We start from the raw sequence: 19,846 nt of genomic DNA on the forward strand, positions 1-19,846 counted from the left end.
GCTGGACTTGATGACCTTTTAAGGTCCCTTCCAGTTCTAGGAGATAGGTGTACCTCCAATTTAAAAAAAAAAAATTCTCAAACTGTGGATTTGTGTCTCCAGAGATAATATGCGTGTTAACAGCAAAAAATGTTTTTAAATAAATATATATTGTAACAGGGTCAGGCTAGATGGCTACAGGAGAGTGTTAGAAGGCAGATATATTAGTCCCAGATTAAGTAGATCCATTTTCCCTGGGTAAGGTAACAGGGGCAGTTCCAGAACAAGCAGGAACTTGCTAGAATCAATTAAGGCTGGCAGGCTAATTAGGACACCTGGAGCCAATTAGAAGAAACTGCTAGAATCAATTAGGACAGGCTGGCTAATCAGGGCACCTGGGTTTAAAAAGGACCTCATTTCCGTTTGTAGTGTGCATGCAAGGAGCTGGGAGCAAGAGGCACTAGAAGCTGAGAGTGAGAAGACATACTGCTGGAAGACTGAGGAGTACAAGCATTATCAGACACCAGGAGAAAGGTCCTGAGGTGAGGATAAAGAAGGTGTTGGGAGGAGGCCATGGGGAAGTAGCCCAGGGAGTTGTAGCTGTCGCACAGATGTTGCAGGCAAATTGCTGGATAAAGTGTATGAAAGAGAAATTGAGTAGTGTGCAAAAGATCTAGAGGGTAAAATTGTTAACCTGAGTCTTGATGGATGGAGCAATGTCCACAATGATCCTGTTGCATGTGCTTGTGAGACAAGAGAAGAAGGGAATATCTTCCTTACAGAAACAACTGATACATCAGGAAATGCACACAGCAGAATACTTACAAGAAGTAGCAATAAAAGCTATAACAAACTGGAAAAAAAAATGCAAGTGTCTAGTACGCAGTTTGAGAAGAAATTTAGAAGAGAGTGAACAGTCCCAAGCTAACATACGGTTGCAGTGCTCATTTGATGCACCTCCTGTCTAAAGACTTCAGTGTTCCAGAAATAAAATGCTAATGTTGTTGAAATTGCAAAATACACCTCTATCCCGATATAACGCAACCCGATATAACACGAATTCAGATATAACGCGATAAAGCAGTGCTCCGGGAGGGCGGGGCTGTGCACGCTGGCGGATCAAAGCACATTGGATATAATGCGGTTTCACCTATAACGCAATAAGATTTTTTTGGCTCCCAACGACAGCGTTATATCGGGGTAGAAGTGTACTTCCACAATAACCATTTTGCAGCAGCTGCTCTGAAAAAAGTGGGAGGAACCAAGCTAACTCTCCCACAAGACATGCAATGGAACTCAGTAGTGGACTGTTTTGAGCACTGTATCAAGAAGTGGCCTAATCTGATGAGTTTGTGAACAAAATCGTGAAAAAAAAATAGATGGCACTGTCACAAAGTTCTCAACACTGGGCTTAAGAGAAATGTTGAACACATGCTGAGTACCCTGAAGCCTATTTCTGTAGCCTTGAACAAAATGCAGGGAAATAGCTGTTTTATTGCTGAACCTGTTGAAATCTGGAAGGAACTGAGTGAGATCTTAAAAAGAGAAATATGCAATGACAGAGTTAAATTACAAGCATTAAAAAAGTGAATGGGACAAGCACTATCCCAGCTCATTTTCTTGCAAATATTCTCAGTACTCGGTACCAGGGTCAAACCTTAACTGCTGAAGAAGAGGAATTGGCTATGACATGGACATCCAGCAATCATCCCCCCATAATGCCAACTATAAATAAACTTCAGAGCTAAGGGTGAATCATTCAAGAAGTAAGTGTTTGCTGATGATGTTTTAAAGAACATCACACCAGTGAACTGGTAGAAGTCACTTAAGCACTTGGATTCAGAGACTGTTGAAGTGAATCTCATTTTTAACAGCAGTAGCTTCTTCTATCAGTGTAGAAAGAATATTTTCTTCCTTTGGACTAATTCATTCCAAATTGAGAAATTGTTTGGGACCTGAAAAAGCAGAAAAGCTTGTTTTTTCTTTTCCAGATTATGAACAAACAGAAAAATGAAGGTCAAGACGATTAAGTTAGCTGCAGAAGCCAATATTAAGTTTCTCATGTTGACCTGGCTGACAGTTGATTGAAATATATCAAAAGAATTTAACTATTTTAGACAATTTTAAAAACAAACCTGATTTAAAAAAAATTCTTATGCATGTTTTGTTAAAATATTATCTACCTTTGCTGCTGAAGAAAAAAAATCCAGAATATATAATGTTGTTTTAATTAAATAATTTAAATGTCTATCCTCCTAATACAGCATGGCAAGAAAATCCTCCAAATATTAATGCTTAACCTATTGAACTGGAGATTGTTCACCTCCCAATGACTTCATAAATATCTGCTTAATTACCTCTGGTAAATGAAATAACCAAACAATCATTCATTTTCTGATATAGCTGTAAAACTAATCTGAAAAGTTTTCAAAATAAATCACTTTAAAAATGTATAGTGTACCCCAATCTAAAAACGAAACCTACACTATCTGAGTTGTTAAGAATATGTATTAAGGTTATAACAAACAACTAGAATGCACTTTTATGTAGAAATCCATGATTAAATAGAGTCTTCCTGACTAGTGATTTAAATCAAATCCACCCTGATCTAGGATAATAGCACCAGGCCCGGAGAGGAACAAGATAAGAAATAAAACCAATTCCTCAGAATTAAAAAAAAAAAAAAAATCCCACGAACAGATTAATATCCCGTTAACAATAGGTAAGTAGCGCCTGGTAACACCTATATCTGTAGGTGTTTGTCCATTTTATCTTTTAGGCTGTAAGCTCTGAGCCAGGAGCTGTATTCTACACATTGCCTAGTATAATAGACCCTAGCACTACCAGAATACAAGTAACTTAATGTCTACCTGCCTCTGTCCTACTTTCCAGGTAGGTATTAGCACAGGAATATAGGTGATAGCACTAAACAGCTCCACAAGTGAGGTGGAGGCAGAAGTCAGTCCTATCCTGTCCTAGTCCAATGTAGGAACTGGACAACCAGGTCACCTGTCATTCTGTGAGGTAACATTTGCCACACTCAATTTTCACTCTTAAGAACACTAGAACTGATCCTGGAATTAGGATGAGCTGGTAGACTGAGATTTATAATGGACAGTCAGCTTACCCAATCATTCCTCAAAGAGGACTTGGCTAACCTTGTGAAGAAATAGCAGTCAAGATGCTGAGCTGCCTAGTGCCTATGTGAATAGTGACAGGCAGTGTTCTATAGGCAACTATTAGGAATAAAGGCTAGAGAAAGAAGAAATTTTACTGTGTGTATCTACATATTCAGAAGTGGTGATTCTGGGTTCCTAACTTCAGACAACTTAAAGTGGCTTGATAGTGGGTAGATGGCTCAGCAATTAGGGCTTTAAGTCTATACAATTTCATGTAGCTATTACAGTGTTGGAGGACAGATGGGGGGGAAATTACACACAAATAAGATTAAACTCTCTCTTACGGAAAGAGGCCTTTTATTATATCCAGGTATAATTTAATAACTTGTAAAATGTTTACTTCCATTCTGTTAGGAAGTTTTTCCTGAGATTTAATCTAACTGAAAGAACAATAGGACAATGAAACAGACTTCATAGGGAGGTTGTGGAAGCTCTTTCACTGAAGGTTTTCAAAAGGAAGCTGGATAGCCACCTGTCTTTAGATGCAACACATCCTGCATCTTGGCAGGGGGTTAGACTAGACTAACCTTGCGGTCCCTTCTAACCCTATGAGTCTACTCAGAAGAAAAAGAGTAGCACACCAGAAAAAGGCCAACACCATCAAATAGGACAAAGCATTTCCAAGAGATATATTTGCAGGAAACATCACTAAGTAGTTTAGATGGGTTTAGATTATAACCTATACTTTGTAACAGTAACAAATGCAAATATCAAGATTTCATATATAGTACAGAAGGAAGATCATATTTTGGGCCAATTTCCCATTCCACCTAATAAGTACGTACCACATACCGCATTAACTTATCCATGGTTGTTTCATCACTTCCCTTTGGAGACTACCCCAATACTGCTGGATTTGTTATTATGTCAAGCAACACTAAACAAACAATTGCCAGAAATTTGCCTCTATGCACAAAAGGCTATACTATGCTGTGAGGGTAAACAGTAAAAGACCAATCTACAATGAGAATATCTGGTATAGCTAAACACTGCTCTATTTTAAAACCCAGGTGAGTGTGCTTATAGGTAACCAAAGCTTTTTAATTAAATTAATGCCCTGCGTTAGAATTTTAGACCTCCACACATTTAGGACGCAGCATCTGTAAGGTTTAATAACCTCAAATAATTTTATTATAAATTCCTAACTTCATGTTAACATTTCAGTTGTTAAGAATTACTGTATGTCAGAGCAGCTGCACATCTGCATAAACATGCATGCGTGTTACAACTACACACATTTACAGCAATTTACAGGGTTGCAATTAACAAGAGTGGTGTTCTCAGGAGTCCCTTAGATGAGGGAGTCACCAGCTGCACTAACAGGTTTGGGCATTTCAAGAAAAGTTTTCTACTAGTATAAGAGAGCCACTCCCACCCAGCCCCCAACATGCAGTACGATGATATAGGCAGAAGCCCTATTTGCAACATGCTACCAACCTAGGGTGACCAGACAGCAAGTGTGAAAAATCGGGACAGGGGGAGGTGGGTAATAGGATCCTATATAAGAAAAAGACCCAAAAATCAGGACTGTCCCTATAAAATCGGGACATCTGGACACCCTACACCAACCACTCACTGCCCCCATCCTCAGCGTGGAGGGAGCCCTATGCTGCTTGCTGGTCAATGTCAATGCCTACAGAGTATTCCCCAAGCTGGTCACTGTCCTCAGATGCACTAAGCAAATAAAAGATGGTGTAGATTTCTGGACTGCTCTTGAGGGTGAGCAACACCCCTAATCTGCCTCCTGTGGCAACTCATATTCTGGTGCCTGGCCCTGCAGAACATACGTGGAGGACCAAGATGGACACACCTGATGGGATGGTGGAAGTGGTACTCTGATATGGCTCCAGCTCCCTTGTGCATACTGGGTCTGGGACCAATCGGTATGATCACCTCACAAAAAGGCCCCCAGGCAGCACAAAGATCCAGCCAGTGAGTGTGCAAAACAAGGTTTGACCTTCTTCACCTGCAAGGCCCAACCCAGGTTACTTCTTGGTTATCACTAAAAGCATCGCTCTGTCCTGAGCCCAACCAGTGGCCTCAGTTATCAAAACAAACATTTATGATTTAAAGAATTCACAGGTTCTAATCTGGAAATACAATAAAAACCAATCTGAATGTATTAATCACATCACTACGAATAGCAACATGACATACTTTACGTGGACAGCATCTCTAAAATAAGTTTGACTTTTAAGCCTACCCGTCACTTAGAACAGCTGCCATTATTTCACTATAAGCCTCAAATGCAACTACTGCTATTCCCAGAGGCATCCTTTTTTCATGGTATTTTAGTAAGACCAAGCCCAGGGTAACTTTGTAATCATAAAAGAACTCAAGAATTTCATCCACTGACACACTAAATGGCATACTTTGCACTTTAATGGAGTGCTTCCCAAAAGCCCTGGGGCCCACTTAAATTCTTAACACCACTATCAAAGCAAGGAGATCACTTAACTAGGCCCATTCCCAGGGTTCTGAGATCCACCTCCAACACTTCATATTCCACTCTGTTTACTAGGACCACTTCCAAACCCTGGAACACCAATACCTGAACCAGGAAAACCACTACTTCCAATTTGGTCTGCAAATAAAGTACACAGAACTACCTGCTAATGTGCATGAGTAGGGTTCACATGTACAGTTAGTCTGTGAGCAGGCTAGTGCAGAGTAGTCGTACCCCAGTTTGCCACAAACTAAAGGTTTGTGTTAAGAAGCCCTTCATCTGATCCATTTCCATGATTTCAGTACTGCATCTGCATATGTACTGCATCAACTCAGAGCCCATGAAAAGAATCTTTTCACATCAGATTTCACTGAAGGGGTATTCCATGAACACTGACATTTAAAAAAAAAAAGTGATAGGAAGGGGTTTCACACTACTTTTGAGAATTCATCTGAGGCTTTATAGGATTATTGAGAGAAACACTGGATTCAAACTGTTGCTCATATTCACTGCTATTCCAGACCCATTTATTCCAATATGTAAAAGGTGCTACAGCTGGAGGTTTCACAGACCTTCCTGGTATCACTGATAGTACAGAAGGCGCCGGGGGAAATGGAGGAACAAGAAGCAGGGCAAGTACAGGACATGGGACAGGTTTAGGGGGACTAGAAGGCATTGGTGGCAAAGATAGCATACCAGGCACTGGTGAAGGTGTATAATTGAGTTAAATGAGGGGCTAGCAAAGGCAGCACCAGGATTTGGAATGCATTTCGCATACTGGCCATAGAGAATGTAGGTTGTTTTGGTTGCCTTCAATGCACAAAAGTAGCTGCAGTTGCTACACCAAGTACTGTTAGAATTTGATACTACAGTAGATAAGTTTACCCTAGCACTGAATGCAGAGCTAGGTGGTGATCAGACCTGCTGGTGGCATATCTGAATTGGCAGCTCTATCATGTTTTTCATTTGTCATACAACTCAGCAAGAGTTACTTTTGACTCTTTAATGGTACCACCTGCGCCCACCATAAACACATCTTGCATCTTCCTCAGTAGCAAAAAGTGAAGAACGCCTCACCCAATTCACCCCCTACAACATGCAAGTCCCATCAGGAATGGTCAATCCAGAGAAGTGGTGAATGTCCATGGTCCCCCACCACAATCAGAAAACCATGCACATGGATAACCACAGCCATGCTGTCCTGAAATGCACACCTGCAGATGAGAAAAGGCAACGTCTATATCAGACAACTATTTATGACACAATGTATTTACCTAGACACCACCTAATGTTTACAATCCTAAAGACCTTGTGACAATTAAGCGTAAAATTTTCACATGCACATAACATATGCTCCCTAGTCCCATCAAGAGTAATTTAGACACCCACTGAAAGCCAGTTGAACTTAAGCTCCTAAATCATATCGGTGCTTGTGAAAATGTTACCTTAAAGTATATTATGCCTCCAAATGCACTTTGCAACTCTAGAGCAGTTTATTAACAAAAGAAAACCTTTATTTAATGACAGTTAGGGTTGCATCAGAAGATGACTAGGGATGGCTCACCCAGCCATTGCCTCCCTTGCAAAAGTGTGGCATCTCAAAACGTATGAAGGTTAGACTGGTGAAAACCTTATTTTTTTCCATAGCAACTTATGGATGTGAATCCTGGGAAACTAATGCTGCTGAAAAAAAGAAAAACTGAAGTCTTTGAGATGTGGTGCTAGCAAAGACTTGAGCATCTTATCTTCTGGATGGAAAAGACAAACAATTGTGTTAGAAGTATTACTGGAGAGAAGCTGACTCATCAGAAATCAATAGGCACATATTTACGTACTTTGGTCACATCAGGCATAGAGATGGAAATAATCTTCAAGAAAGGTACCATGGAAGGAATAGTGGCAGGTAATCACAGTAGGGGAAGCCTGCAATGTCACTCGCTTCCCAAAACACTCCACATGTTCTTATGCACTTCTTGAAATGGACTACACCCAGGAGTAGCTGCAACAGCCGGGTGTGTGCCTGTGCTCCAGCCAGATTTTGCCGACTGTGTCCCTTGTCCCTGCTGGCATGAAGCACACCTCTTATTGCACGTTTTGCCCTAAACTGAAGCATGTTTTGTCACCATGCAATTTATTAAACCAGGGTTTCTTTGTTTTTGAAGAAAATGAATATAGTTATCGGTGAGGTCTGAACCCTGTATCTTCAGATCCCCAATCAAGACATCTATCACTTGAGCTAAAGCAGTAACAAGAAACAATCAAACCAGTAATAAGGATAATTAACTATCTGAATAAACTACCAAGCATATGATGGACTCCCCATCAGTTCATCTCCAAAAGATGAACTCTGTCCAAACACAAGTATTGGCTTGATGCAGTAATAACTTGGGGAAATTTTCTCACCTGTCCTATGCAGAAAGTCAGACTAGATGATCACAATAGTCACTAATGGCTTTAAAAAAACATTAATCTATTGTTATCCGCTATGTGAGCTAGCCACTAGAACAGGATGCCACATATTTTGCCTGGGAGTTACACAATTAGTTGCTAAAGAGCAGTAGGATGTTGATATTCATCCTGGGTATCTATTCCAGGATCTGGAAGGAAGATGTTATCTAGTGGTTATAGACAGGATAGCTAAATCCATAGATTTGGCACGTTCATTCTGAGAGGCAGTGAGTCTCAGTGAGTAAGATTTGGATCTACTGAATCTGGAACCTGCTTACTATTCTGCTTATCACAGACAATGTGAACTCTCTGTTAACCTACTTGTGTAATGAGGAAAAATGATTGTATTTGCCAGTCCTTCTAGAACAAGGTATGAGTGCCTGCCCAATAAAGGACTCCAGTTTCCAGAAATATGAACAGAAATCAGGTGAGAGACCAGAATTCATGGTCCCCTAGCTCCCAGGTCAGTTTACCTTCCCTAAACTACAGGATATTTGTGGGGAAGTCAACCTCTTCCTTCCCCTCCCTGCCTCTTACCCTGATGAGGGAGGGAAGGACACTTGAGAACTATGAATGCAGGGACTGGGACCAATCTGGAAGTGAAGACTAAGGAACAGGAGGTATAATCCATCAAACAAGAGGAATTCAAAAATAAAAGAAATCCTCCTCTCCTTGAATTGCGAAGAGTGATTTAAAAGGAAGGTGTACTCACCACCATTTATGGATTTTGTTTTAAAATCTCTTCAGAAATATATTAAATGTTTGGCTAAACTGAAGTTAGTTGTTCTAATCTTATGTCAATACTTTCTAGAAGTCCCACAATGTGAGTGTGAATTAAAAATGCAAAGCAGAAATCCTTAAAATCAAGCTTGCTTGTTCAATTTTACCAAGAATAATATGAGCTAGGTGAAATTTTTTTTCTAAATAGAAGCGTTAGAATATACTATGAATAAGTTAACTACTACTTCTGTATTATTCAAACTGCCATGATGTCTACAAAAGCAAATCTGCATCTGAAACAATGTATACTTCATATTAAAAATGCCAACATTATTTGTCTGATTTGGGAGAAATATTAACTGACAGATCGTTTATGGTAAGACTATAAAAAGAGTCAAACTAGGTATTTATTATAATACTGAAATTTAAGAGCAGTACTACTGAATTGTTATAAAAGAGCTGAACTTATGTGATTATAATACTCACCTAGAAAAGACCTGTTGCTTATATAGTTGAAAACATTTCAAATGTTTAACCTATGACTGCAGGAAGGAAAAAAAAGTCATATCAGTGCTATAACAAAGGTATTTTAAAGTTCTGAAAAACAGTTACCTAAAGGAGTAACTTTTAGTCCCCAAATAATACAGCTAACACCTTCAGGAACTCCCAACTTTTAAATGTGAAAGTACTGTAAATACTGAGGCTTAGTAACTGTTCAGTGCAATCCTTGTTAAAAGACATACCTTTATTTTGTATTTGTATGCCTTTAAATATCAAAAGTCTTACACTAATTACTTTATCTTTTACCAAGCAGAAGTTGTTTTGTCCACACTGCCTCTCAGTTGGTGAGCCAACCACCGCAGAAGAGCTTTGGGAGCGTTAACGAAAAGCTTAATTACTACAGAATACCTATCTTCCACCCTTGATCTTTGCGCAACCCTCCCATTGTTACTAGTTAAAATTCTGCTGTGTACTAAACAGGAGAGCAGGGTCTTAAACTTATATCCGGAGCTATACTTTTAAAATGGAATTTGACTCTTTCCCCACAATGAATTTGACACCCCTTTAATCTAATCTGTTCTAACATACTCTGCATTCTAAATACCTGTTTAAATCGTCCAGTGTTTCAGTCCATGTAAAGAGAATTTGTACAGCAGCAAACTCTTCTTAAAGCAATTCTTCTTTTCCCTTCCTGCAGCAACTCCCTATTTCAGTCCCCCCTATACTTCACTCCCACTGTCTCATAGATCTCATCTGCTAAAGCGACCACCAATTAAAGATTACATTTGAAGTGTCACTGTTTGGACTTCTACAAATTGATGACTGACAGATATGGCAGCTAGACAGACTCCCTGACCGTAAAGGAGCGTTTGCTTGAGGTGTAGGAGATAGGCACTTCTGAAAATTTTATACCAACTTCCATGTTCAAAAGTGACAGACATTCAGGAGCTTAAGTCACTTAGTCACTTCTGAAAATTTTACTGAGTCCAGAATTTTGGGGACAGGAGTTTTCAGTGAACCAAGCCCTTGTTTAGTGGCCAAGATAGAAGATCTTTCCACATCATCCTAGAGAGAGATCTAGTAAGTGGTTTCCTACTTGTAGGAGAATGTTCTGTACTTCTTCAGAGCAGCTTCTCTCAGTATTATGCTCAGCCAGTCAACTTCCATGTGTCAGATACAGAGACTTGGGGTGATGGATCCTCCCCTGATTTTGAGACAGAACATCTGGGATGTTCAGGAGTGAGAGAGGTCATACAGCGAGCTGGATGTAGCAGATCCATGACCCAGAACTGTCTCACCAAAGAAGAAGCTGTGAAAGTCACTGTGGCTGTAATTTGTCTCATCTTTCTGATAACTGAGGATGAGAGGAGTCAGTGGGGAAGTCACACAAGACCGGACCAAGAAAGGCATCTGGGAGAGAACCTAGACTTCTTCCCCCTTTCTCTGGGGCAGAATAGGCAGCACGTGTTTTGCCACCAACCAGAATAAGACTACCTCAAGAGAACCTCACCTTCAGAAAAGGATTTTCAGAGAATCCTCCATGGACCACACATGATGAGCTGTGTACTGCCTGATGCAGTAAACTGCTAGGCTACTGCTCGCTCCGATGTGTGTGAAGGGCTGTCACGTTTAGCATCAAATAACGCCATCAGCTTCAAAATTTGATTGCTTCCTGACACAGAGGGGAGGGGAGATCAAGATCTATGTATTGTATCTGAAGACTGACACTTCAGTAAAGGAAAGAAATTTGTAAGCAAGACTGCCCTGTTCTTTAATATATTTATGTGAAGAGCTGACTCAAGACCCCAGACCCTGAGTGTGCAAAATGATCAAAGTATAATCTCCATCCTTATGTGGTAACATCTGTTACCTGTATCGCTGAAGAAAAAAGGAAAGCGAAAGGGCATCCCCTTTGCAGACTGTCTCCAGGTTTCTCCACCACCTCATAGAGGAAAGGATGGCCGCAACAACGAGATCCTTGTCCATATGAGACTAAGGACTGGAATGCTGACTTCAGTGAATGTTAGAAAGGGTGCAGATGAAGCCTATCAAGAGTCCGAGGACATCCTCATCAATCAGCACAGCTACCCCGCCTAGCTACTTTAACTGCAAGTTTTCAAGTAGTTTGTATCCTCTTCTTCCACCAACTGCTCGATAACTGGTGTTCAGTAATTCTGTGTAGTCTTGCAATGCCCTATAATCACTGCAAGGACACCAATTAGGAGTAATGTTTCATAAGGAGACAATGATAGGCAAGATGGCCCTGAATCTGGGTTAAGGTCCTCATCAGGAACCTTCCACTCTTCCTAATGAAATCTTTGGCCAGTCCATTAGTAGACCTGACTTGGGAAGAAGTTCTAGGTAATCTCTGAGGAGACCTAATAGTGAGGCACTCTTTCAGGAAAGGTAGATGGAGCACAAATTTCCTGGTAACACCATACCACCACCCTCTGGGGATGCCCCTGGTGTAGTTGTAGGACCTGAGAAGAGTCAAGAGGACCATCAGATTATCTAAAAGGGGGAACTGTACAGTGGGCTTCAAATGTCAATTCTGGATGACTACAAGAATGACCGCAACCCCTTAAGTGGAGTTGTACACGCAGGAGTTCCAAGAATGCCACAGAGGAAGAATAAATGAAGTCAAATGTGATGCAGATCTCCCCAGATTAGGGAACATTCAGATGGCATGATCAGAGCATCTTAGCACTAAAGGCACCAATGTGGTCAGTACTGGTATAAGGGGTATCAACACCTAGACAGATGACACAGGAAAAGAGCCTGGTAATGCCTCCAATGCAAGGGATGATAGCACTGAGGCAAATGGTGCCTTGGAAACCCAGGCCTCCACGGCATAAGCCAATTCTACGTCCAGTCCTGAGATGTGCTGCCCAGGACAGTCATAACTCGTTTTTCTTCTTCCCTGGAAGAGAGGACGATAACTGGCACTGAGTCACCTTTCGAACAACATTCTGTTCTGCCTAAAGAGCTCAGTGCCAAAGTCAATGTGGCAATGAGAGCCAGTGCAGAGTGCACAGATACTAATGTGCTTGGCTTCGGGGACCATGAGCAGATCAGAGAGGGAGCTAACCCCACCACACCCATCCCAGTGACACAGGATCAAATGTGTCAAGTTCTGGCTTGTGGGAGCACTAAAGGAGCAAGACCCCTTAGTGGAAGTAGTCTGATGCTCGGAATCTGATGCCACCTTTCCTTACCATTGATGGGGCTGTACCTAGCCCAGAGGATCCTGTTATAGAAGGACCACCAGAGCGAATATCAATTAGGCACATTCCCTTCTTTTGCAGAACAAGAACTGAGTGTTGCCATTGCAGGAGCAACAGGGTTTACAGCCCAAGGTTTTAACACCAGCCACAAAGTGAGAAAACAAGTCATGGTGCTCGCCAAGCAATCAACGACCAACGGAGGAAAAAGAAAAAACTACCTACAGGGTAGATATTTTTTCTTTGAAAATATACAGAAAAACTAGCTAAAGGAATACAAAGTGGGACAGGTCTTTTTTTTTTTTTTTTTTTTTTAAAGGAAATCTGTGAGGTAAATTTGCTACAAGGAACAGGGAAGACACTGATGAATTCCATTTCACTGCCATGGGTGGTAAAGGAACAGAGCAGTAATAGGGGGCCTGCACTCCCCTATATGCCCTCAGGTGGGGAAGGATGCAAAGGCATATACAGTGCATGTATAGACTCAGACAACACCAGCAAAATGTTTCAAACCTGTGAACACATGGATGCACACAGAAGCAGCAATATTACACTCAGAGCTGTAGCTGTTAATCCTGCACGTCCCTATTAGCTGCCACTGTTACCTACACTGACTCAGTATCCTAAATTACCACACATGCTGATAAAATAGGATCACCTAGGCATTTCAAAGAGGAAATATTTACAAGGACAACATTGGCACAGAATCCATCACCACCAATAGGAATTAAATTTACGAAGACAAACTATACACAGATGCAATTTTTATTGATTATAAATATTTGATAAAAACCATAGAAATGTAGGGCTGGAAGGTACTTTAAGAAGCCATCAAGTCCAGCCCCTTGCATTGTGGCAGGACCAAATAAACCTAGATCATCCCTGACAGGTATCCATCCAATCTGTTTTTAAAAACATCCAGTGATGGGGACTCCATAACCTCCCTTGGAAGCCTATTCCAGAGTTAACTATCCTTATAGTTAGAAAGGTTAGATATTAGGAAAAACTAAGTTTCTCTTATTGCAGATTAAGCCTATTACTGCTTGCCTACCTTTAGCAGACATGGAGAACAACTGGTCCCCATCCTCTTTGTAATACCCCTTAACTTAACTGAAGACTTATCAGGTGCCCCCAAAGTCTTCTTTCAAGACTAAACATGGCCAGTTTTTTCACCTTTCCTCATAGGTCAGGTTTTCTAAACCTTTTATAATTTTTGTTGCTCTTCTCAAAACTCCGTCTAATTTCTCCATATCTTTCCTAAAGTGTGGCACCCACAACTCGACAATACTACAGCTAAGGCTTCACCAGTACCAAGTGGAACAATCACCTCCTGTGTCTAACGTATGACACTCCTGTTAATACACTTAAGAATTATATTAGCCTATTTCCCCAACAGCATCATGTTACTGACTTGTATTCAATTTGTGATCCATTATAACTCATAGATCCTTTTGCAGTGCTACCACTTAGCCAGTTATTCCTCATTTTATAGCTGTGCATTTGATTTTTCTTTAAGTGAAGTACTCTGCACTTGTCTTTACTGAATTTCATCTTGTTGATTTTACACCAATTCTAAACTCTGTCAAGGACATTTTGAAATCTGATCCTGCCCTCCAAAGTGCTTGCAACCCTTCCCAGTTTGGTGTCATCTACAAGCTTTTAAAACTTACTCTCCACTCCATTATCCAAGTCATTAATGTACACACTGAATAGTACCAGACCTAGTACTGACCGCTGCAAGACCCCACTATTTAAACCCTCTCAGTTTGACAGCAAATCATTGATAACTACTCTTTGAATACAGTCTTTCCATCAGTTGTGGTCTAGATTAAATTACTGTAAAGTGGATGCACATTTCCCTAGTTTGCTTATGAGAATATCATGAAGGACTGTTAAATACCTTACTAAAAATCAAGATCTCACATCTACAGCTTCCTCCTTTATCCACTAGGCCAGTAACCTGTCGAAGAAGGAAATTAGTTTGGTTTGCCACGATCTGTACTTGACAAATCCATGCTGGCTATTCCTTACAAACCTGCAGGTGCTTACACACTGGCTGTTTAATAATTTGTTCCAGTATCTTTCCAGGTATCAAAGTTAGGCTACTTGTCTATAATTCCTTAGGTCCTTTTTGTTCCTTTTAAAGACTAGTGCTGTTTGCCCTTCTCTAGTCTTCTGGGACCTCACCTGTCCTTCAGGAGTTCTCAAAGAAAATTACTAACAGGTCCAAGATTGCTTTAGCTAGTTCCTTGAGTACCCCAGGATGAATGTCATCAGGCCCTGCTGGCTTGAATATATCTAATTTCTAAATATTCTTTAACCTGTTATTTCCATTTGACTTGTGTTCCTTCCCCCTTGTTGTTAATATTAATTATGCTGAGTATCTGGTCACCATTAACCTTTTTAGTGAAAATTGAAGCAAAATAGGCATTAAACACCTCAGAGCTTCCTTGATGTAGGAAGGAAGGAGAGCTAATAATGGATGACATCTCCTTTGTCTTTTTCCTCTTACTCCAAATGTGTCACTTGCTAAGTGTAACTCATTTTGTGCCTTAGCCTTTCTGATTTTGTTCCTACATACTTGTATTATAAGACATGTGTTGGTCTTATTATTCATACTTCTAGTTCTGTTCTGACCTAAGACATTGTTAGGAACAATAAGACTGCAAGTTTCCCATTAAAAGGAAAATCCTGAAGCAACCTTAATTGTTGAGCAGTTATCAACACCTATCATTCAAATGTTTTTATAGGTGTCGAATACATAACTACTGATGTGTAGACAAATACAATGAAATCTTAAAATCAAAATCTTTTGCAAAAACTAATAAAATAAAGAAAAACATCCGTTTTTGCAAGGTAAGTAGCAGAAGTCAAGACAATCCTGTAGGCAACCAAGCAAAACAAGTTTTAGATTACAAGGAATAAAGGAGGTAAAACTAAATAGATGCCACACAAACAACAGCAGTCTACAATGAACTATGCACTAAGAAGGCTCAAGTCTGAGACCATATACTATGCTGAAGCATACAATATCCATAAGTGTGCAAAATTTGATCTCTTCTGTTAAATGTGTCACTTGAATTGTTCAAGAGCAATTATCATAAACTACTAAGTCTTCAAGTCACAATTATGCCCTAAGAATACAGATTAACGGGCAGAATTAATGTTACACAAACACTGACATATCCAATTTGCTTTTACTTTTCAGGGTATTACTTTCTCAATGGAAGTTTCAATTCCTCAAACTCTACTTGTAAAATTTTACCCTTTCGCTTATAGTATACAGTTCTAGTGATGACCTTGAGTGCAAACAATACTTTTTGCTGAGCAATCACTCCAAAAATTACATATATCAACATCCTTAGAAGGGCCATGAAGAACAGTCGAAGTTAAAAATAAATCCACGCACTAGAGACCCATCACTTCGCAACACCACTTGTCTCCACACACTACTGAAACACTCTCATGTGAACCCATATCTCCTAGAATGAAGGCTACAGCTCTACAAATCTAATTACAACCCAATATAAAAATCAGGTCCACGTCCTATTGCTTAAAACTCAAGATTATTAAAGTTCTACTCTGAGGACTCACAAGTGACCAAGAAAATTGGAAGATTTGACAGAACTTTTGTCAATAACTAGGCTTAAAGATCTCCAAGTAACTATTCATCAGCAACTATTTGATAGCCCAAAGTACTGTATAGTGTGAGAAATGGTCTCTCTGGGAGAAGGTATGTTAAGAAGAAAGTGAACATATGACAAGAGTTTAATTTCATTTCTTATGATGTTTCAACACAGGCTGTGCCTATTATGAACAAATACTGTCTACATCAGGGGTAGGCAACCTATGGTACATGTGCGAAAGGCGGCACGCGAGCTGATTTTCAGTGGCACTCACACTGCCCGGGTCCTGGCCACTGGTCCGGCGGGATCTGCATTTTAATTTAATTTTAAAGGAAGCTTCTTAAACATTTTAAAAACCTTATTTACTTTACATACAACAATAGTTTAGTTATATATTATAGACTTATAGAAAGAGACCTAAAACTGTTAAAATTTATTACTGGCATGCAAAACCTTAAATTAGAGTGAATAAATAAGACACCACTTCTGAAAGGTTGCCGACCCCGGTCTACATTCATCCACAAACTGTTTTTTAAAGAAAACCAATTGCTTATAATCCAGAACAATACACTATCAGCCTGATTAAGATAAAGACAGTCAAAAGGCCCTCAGGAAACAGAATCATAGAATATCAGGGTTGGAAGGGACCTCAGGGGCCATCTAGTCCAACCCCCTGCTCAAAGCAGGACTAATCCCCAACGATTTTTTTTTTTTTGCCCCAGATCCCTAAATGGCACCCCCAAGGATTGAACTCTCAACCCTGGGTTTTGCAGGCCAATGCTCAAACCATTGAGCTATCCCTGGCCCATGAACAACAGAATTTAAAAGAGGGTAGGGTAGAGGGAATGTAAACTGAACTCCCACAAATTAGATTTTGGATCACTTGGATTAAGTTGACCAATACACTCATCTCCAGAACAGAACCAACACTTTTTTTTTTTTAAATGAAGATTTTTTTTTAAACACCAGACAACCTCAAATCAGGAGGACTTTGCTCTGTGCTTCCAAACAGCTAAATACAACACACAAAAAGATGCAACAACTTGACCACTTTTGCACCAGAACACAGCTATTTAAGTACAGATTTAGAACAGATCTTTTGTGCACAAGCAACATTTCACTAAAAGAATCCCAGGCCACCCAAAGCATTTCTCAAAAACTTTTAGTTGTGAACTTCTGTACAATTACCCAGAAACTAAGAGACTAATAAAAATATGTTGAGGTTATACCTATGGCATGACAGAGATATGTTCTGCAAAACTTCACATACCACCCCAAGCCATCTAGAACATGGATTTTTCAAAGATCCTGTTTGAATCTACCCAGTCTTGTGTATAACTTTATTTTGGATCAGTGTTGTGATTTTTATACACAAATTCAAATTATTTTTCAGTATCTGCATAACATTTGATGCTGCACATATTAATTTGGGGACATGGAGCTACTTTTCCATGGTCAAGCTGGTTCTCAAAAGTGAGGGTTCTCAGCTGGTTCTCAAACCTGCCCATAGTGAAATGAGATGTATTGCTTTCCCATATAGCATTACCAATGCACTTCAATTCTGACCTAACTATGTGTGTTTCTAGACTTTCTTGAACAGATTCAATTCTGCCAGATGTCCCAGTGAGTCTGTAATCCAACTTTTTTTGGGTGGGGATATAAGCAATGATTTGAACCCAGGCTCTCTAGCACTGAGAACTCAATACAGACCCACTTAACCTATTAGTCTGAAGTAGGGGGTGGGGCAATACTCAATTCCAGGAACAGTAAGTAATACTGTATAACAAATATGTTTAAAGGGAGGAAAGCTCAGACATAACTAAATGCATTTTTCTGTGGACTTATTTTGAAGACCATTTTCTTTATTTTTACCAAACTTATGCAAAGCTGAAGTGGTAGCCAGCTAGTGAACCAACTATTAGCAGGTTAGTGATTAAAGTAAATGCCAGTTTTTGTAAACATCTTTCAAAAAGTCATATTCCTTATTTTTGTGATAAACAGTAAGTTTCCTATTAATTTTTTGCCTTCTCCTTAAGAACTGATGGACATTTTATAACCTTTCCAGAACAGCTTCGGTTTCACCAAGGCCACACATTCACTTTGATGTCTCACCTCACAGTAGAACAGAGCAGGTGGTTTCTTATAAAGCCAACAATACTAACAAAAGTACATTAGAGACCCACAGCCTACAGGCACCCTCACTGAAAGATGCCCACAACTGTCCCATATCCAACAATCTCTGGTAACCAGTCTGTCTAAAAGAGGCTGTTTGTTGTATTTGCTATTATTGAGAAGTGGGTCTATTCAAACCAGAATGAATTACAGGTAAAGTATGACAGGATCCTCTGACACACACCTACTAGTGAAACAATGTGATAATGTGAACCACAGAGAAGAATTTGATTGCCACAAATGCTGTAGTCAGCTCACCAAGAAGTATTGTGCTTACACCTTGTATCCAGCTGCCCTATGAGGGTACACACACCACCATCACAACCTTAATAGTGCCCTTGCTTTTATTTCTGCCCCCTCCCAAGGCATACAAGCTTGACGTTAATTTGTTGTCACTGTCGCAGCAGAACACTCGTTGCACGCACTGAGGGAGCCGTCACTCATGTCTGCAAAGCGCCCCAAGACGCTGGCACGTTAAAGACGAGTCAGTATTCAGCTCACTCCTGTTTCCCATCCTCCGCTCCGAGGCCCCTGGAGCCAAAGCCCCGCGCCGGGGCTCACATTCAGCAGCCCGGAGCACAAAGGGGCGGAAACCGCCGGACTGTCTGCGAGAGGAAAACACGGCTCCGCGACCACGGGCACTCCACGCCCACCCGAGCGCGCCGCCTCGACTCGCAGCGGCCACAAGTGTTAGCGGAGGGCGGCTGCACTACAGGCGGCGCTGGGCGTCTCCGCGGGCTAAGCCGGGGACCCTTCCGGGCCCGCTCGCCTCGCGGGCCCCGCCAGCGCCTGCGCTGCAGGGCGCAAATACTCATCTCCACCGCGTGGGCCGCTCCGAGCCGCGCAGCTCAGAGGCGCAGGGGCCGGGCTCTGGCCCTACGGCCCCGGGCGACAGCGGAGCCCTACAAGCGCGGGCGGATACACGGGCACGCTGGGGCCCACGCCCCAGGCTGGGGCAGGAGCCACCCAGGCCTCGGGGCCTCCTCAGCCCAGTCCCTGCCCCTCCCCCCTTTGTGCGGCTGGGAGGACACGCTCCGGGCCGGGCCCGGCCTCCCCCCGAGACAGGGCCCAGCCGCGCGGGGAGGGGGCCGCTGAGAGGCGGGCCCGGCCCGGACGCTGCCGGTTTCTTACCGAGGAATCTGTACGGAAAAAGGGTTAGAAAGGAGCTAATCGCCGCCCGGGCCCCGCTCCCCGCGCGAGCCCAGCGCCACCGACCGAGCAGCGCCACAAAATGGCCGCCGCGGCTGAGGCGCCGCCGCGAGGGTGGAGGGGGCTGGCGCGGGATCTCAGGGGAGGAGGCGGGGCCAGTAGGCGAGGGGATGGGGCGGAGTAGAGAGAGTGGTCCCGAAGAAGGGGCGGGGCTTGGGGAGGTGCAGGTGAAGGGGCGGGGCCTGTGTTGCGGGCAGGAAGGGGCGGGGCGGAACGCTCACACAGGTCTCCTTTTCCCTCCATTTTGGGCACGTGTTAGGCACGGTCCCTCCCTTCTGCGGGGTTCCTGCTGCTCCCAGAGGTACTTGTGCATCCAGAAAGGCAGCTGGCATAGTCCCAGCCAGT

General features: G+C 41.8%; 1 protein-coding gene across 5 annotated transcripts in view; it reads right to left on the reverse strand.

The window, feature by feature from the left end:
• The window catches only part of PHF20 (PHD finger protein 20), a 193,130-nt gene extending 173,569 nt beyond the window's left edge, over positions 1-19,561 (reverse strand). For 2 of the 5 annotated variants that reach the window (XM_044985270.1, XM_044985267.1), the window contains exon 1: positions 19,424-19,560. The gene's annotated coding sequence lies outside the window, so the exon portion shown is untranslated. Of the gene's footprint in view, positions 1-6,681; positions 6,819-9,258; positions 9,315-19,423 lie in introns of all 5 variants that reach the window. The other 3 variants (XM_044985268.1, XM_044985269.1, XR_006573150.1) reach the window with 3 other exon arrangements.
• Between the last annotated feature and the right edge of the window lie 285 nt (positions 19,562-19,846).

Source organism: Mauremys mutica, chromosome 13 (assembly GCF_020497125.1).
Source record: "Mauremys mutica isolate MM-2020 ecotype Southern chromosome 13, ASM2049712v1, whole genome shotgun sequence".
In the NCBI taxonomy this organism is placed as follows: Eukaryota; Metazoa; Chordata; order Testudines; family Geoemydidae; genus Mauremys; species Mauremys mutica.